The sequence below is a fragment of the Lactuca serriola genome, chromosome 1 (assembly GCF_051521515.1).
Source record: "Lactuca serriola cultivar US96UC23 chromosome 1, Lser_US96UC23_V15, whole genome shotgun sequence".
Lineage (NCBI taxonomy): Eukaryota > Viridiplantae > Streptophyta > Magnoliopsida > Asterales > Asteraceae > Lactuca > Lactuca serriola.
In genome coordinates, this window is record NC_136408.1 from 173,955,917 (window position 1) to 173,960,196 (window position 4,280).

The window sequence follows — 4,280 nt, forward strand, 5'->3', positions numbered from 1 at the left end:
AAAACATCTCCCTCAAGCACATTTCATAACCAACATATTTTTTTTTTTATTTTTTGACTTTCTAATGTTTTTGGATTTTTTTTTTAATTTTATAATTTTTGTTTTGTTTTTATTTCCCCCCCCCCCTTAATTTTTCGAGATCAATCCAAAAACGCAAGAATCTTTCCAAAATAAGATCAAATCAGCTCCAGATCTGAAAAAAAAATGATTGATACAACTAAGCTCTGATACTAATTGTAAGTCTCCAAATATGTTTGTGTATCAATCAGATCCGTTTGATGGTGCGGAATCCCAATCAAACGGATGATGCCATATCACAATAAGAAGAGAAGGAGAAGAAGAAGATGATGAATCTTGTATGTATTGATATGAATGAAGATTCGGATACAAGATTCACACACACTAACATGCACTCTCTTTACTCTCTATCTAGAACACCTTCAAATGCACACACTTAAGCTCCTTGGTGTTCATCACTATTCCTCACACCCCTCAAGCACATTTCATAATTTTTTTTATTTTATGATTTTCTAATGTTTTATGATTTTTTTTTAAAAAAAATTTCTAATTTTTGTTTTGTTTTTATTTCTCCCCCTAAATTTGTGCATAGGAGAGAAACGAAAGTAAATGCGAAAATTTAAACTATCATAAAACAAAAATTAGTCTTTAAAGCGAATCAGCTTAAGAAAATCTTAGGAGTATAGAGAAGAAAACTCAAACCGTAAGTCACCGATTGAATTTGCATCTAGAAGGTCTGAGAGTAGCATGTGTAAACTTAGAATAGAACCGAAAATTCTTCATGTCATTAAGCACAAACCCCATGAGTGATCACTTCTTTTCTTCCCTTCCCGCAAAGGACACATTTCCCAAACAATGGTTTGAGTGTTGTACAGCTGAGAGATGTCTCCTATCAAGTGCCAGGAACAGCCACTACCAAAAAACCGAAGTCTGATGATATGCCTCCATAGCTACTCCAACACAGAGCGGGATCAGTTGGTCTTTGGAACCTAGTCCATTTTGAAACTGGGTCGACCTTTGTCATCCTTGCACGGTACTCTCTCCCATGACATGTCCTGCTTATCACAAACAGAAGATGTAGAATTATTATAGTCGTTAGTTGATTTGGGAGATTGAGCCTTCGGAACCCATTTGTAGTTGGGTTTAACCCATTTCTTTTTCGATCTGATGGGTGGCTCAGTACTTGCTTTTGATCTTGATGTCGGCCGTTGAGATGACTTTGAGTTTGACTTTACGGGATCATCTCTTTGATTTGGCTTCTAGGCCGACATTCCCTTCTTGACTTTGGGATTTTGATTCTTGTCCTTTGGAGTTTGATTCTTGGCCTTGGGAGTTGAATTCTTGGCCTTCTTGGCATTCCAGTCGTCAATGTCTGATCATGATCTCGAGGGGTATCTTTTGAAGTATCTCCCTCTTGGCACGTTTTGCCAGCCTTGTGCATAGTAGGGAACGTTTGCGCAATTTGGACAATTTCTGGCAATGTGTCCAGGTGCTCCACAGTGAAAGCATGTCTTTTTCTTCACTGTGAAGTTGTTTCTTCCTGCCCCTGGTGGCGTATCCTTGCCTTGTCTCTTTTTGTTCCCACATGCACACTCGCAACAAGAACTCTGTTGCGTTGGAATTGGTGGCCTGTATTTCTCAACGGCAGGTTGATCAGAAGCAGTTGAGTTCGAAGTAATAGATTCAGAGTTCAAAGAGATGTTGGTTTGTTCAATGGTTTTCTCCTTGTTCTCATCTTCTGCTACTTTACCTTCACATAAAGTAGAAACATTAGTATTTTCAACATTAATAACTCCTCCTGACACAAATCCAGCTCGTTTGCCATATCGAAGATGTGGCGCTCTGTCGGTTTCGTCCTGTGTCATAGGGATGGATGTGTAGTTATGATTATAAGGAGGAGGTACACTATCATACCCTAGACCCTTGTTTTGATTTTCTTTGAATTTTAATTGGGTTTCATATAAGGACTCGACTGTCTGACTTGATGCGGTATAATTTTTGAAACTGACATCTGTTTTTCTGCACTTAATTTTTAAAGCGTCAAGTTCTTCAGTTACCGCAGCAAGTTGTCTCTTAATATAATCATAATTTTCACACTTGTTGCTATACTCTTCCTGAAGTTTCCTAAAGTCCTTGGTTTTTGCTTCTAATTCAACCTTCAGGGGTTACTGTCCTTTCCTGAGTTGATATCCTTCATATCTCAGGTCCTCAACTTCTCTTTAAAATAAATCAATTTGTTCCCGAAGAAATTTAATCGTCGCTTCACAAGCTGGAGTACATGTAACTTCAGTGACCAGAGTGTTTTCAGAACTCATTGTTTCTCTACACTTCAAAGCATCAAGTTCTTGAATTACATCAGCAAGACTAAGATGATTGAGATCTTTTTTCTTCTTGATGATGGCCACATTCATATCCCATGATTTTGGAAGCGAATTCAACATCTTTTTGTTTATCTCAGATTTGGACAAGAAGATCCCAGCTATATTCATCTCAGTAGTGAGTGTAGTAAATCGCTGCAACTGAGTTTCGAGGGTTTCTCCAGGGATATAATCAAACATGTTGAAGTTTTGTGTTAACGTCTCTTGACGACTCTCTTTCATGTTTTCAATTTCCTCGTAAACTTCAAAAACTATTAAAAGCACAACTAGAAGTCAAAAGTCAAAGTTAAATTTAAAAATTCCATTTGACTATAAACCTGAAAAGTCAACCTTAAAAGTCAAATTTAAAAAGTCAAACTCAAAAGTCAAACTTGAAAAGTCAAACTTAAAAGTCAAACCGAAAAGCTAAATTTGAAAATTTAAAAGTTAAATGAGAAAGTCAAAGCTTAAGGTCAAAGGTCAAATTTTAAAAGTCAAAGTAAAAAATTTAAGTAAAAAGTCAAAAATAAAAATTAAAAATATAAAAACTAAAATTTTGGTTGAAAATGGAGCTTAAAAATAAAAGAAATTGATTTTTGGGCAAAAAATGTAAAATTTGCAAAACTAGGAAGCGGCAAGGAGTGGTTAAGTTTAAAATTTGGGAGGGAAGGAACAAAGTCGCAGCTTGGAAGAGTTGGTTATGGCTCTGTGTTGCTGAACCGGAGGTCGCAGGTTTGAGCCCTGGCACCTCCAAGTCGTATCCTATTTTCATGAAGCGCGCTGCTAATCTTAGCCGAGCCTATCCCACCAAGCCGATCACCGAGCCTATCCCACCAAGCCAAGTCGCAAGCCGCCGAACCGCAAACCACCGGCCGCAAACCTCCTCCGACCGTGAACAGTTTCCGGCCGTAAACTCCGGCCCATAAACTCTTCAAAGACCGTAAACTCTCCTTCAAAGACCGTAAACTCTCCAAAAATTGTTGTTCTTGACGAAAAACAGCGTTTTTTTCACCCTTTTTGCTCTAAAACTCAATCAAAAACTCGTTTTTAGGAAAAACGGAAAGAACAAACCCCCCTTAATTTTTCAAGATCTATCCAAAAACGCAAGAATCTTTGCAAAATAAGATGAAATCAGCTCCAGATCTGAGAAAAAATGATTGATACAACCAAGCTTTGATACCAATTATAAGTCCCTAATCTGCTTGTGTATCAATCAGATCCGTTTGATGGTGCGGAATCCCAATCAAACGGATGATGTCAGATCAAATACAAGAGAAGGAGAAGAAGAAGAAGAAGAAGAAGAAGATGAATCTATGATGTATTCAATGAAACGATTGAATCTCCATACACATAGTTCACACACACACACACACACTTTTCTCTCTCTAGATTCTCTCACACCTTAGAATGCATACACCTAAGCTTATTGGTGTTCATCATCCTATTCCTCACACCCCTCACCCCTATATATATATATATATATATATATATATATATATATATATATATATATATATATATATATATATATATATATACACACGGAAAACATGGGCCGTAAACCCGTAAAGTCATTCACCAACCGTAAACAGCTAAACAATACATAAAAATACAATTTCTCAGAAAAGCAAAGTATAAACCATATTTTTGACCCAACACTCTTCCCAATGGAAAAGGGATCGGCCATAGTCAACTCGGTTGACCAAACAGTAAAGAGAAATGCTAACTCTGAGATAGTCTCGTGTACCATTCCCAAAGAGTCCATATGTTTCTATTGCTAAAGGAAGGGGCATTTGTTGCGAAGCTGCCCTATTTGCCTGAAATATCAGAACGATGGTAAAGTCAAGAAGTTTGACTCTACTTCGGGTAAAGTCCACTATCTAACTCTATTAGGTTCCTATTTTG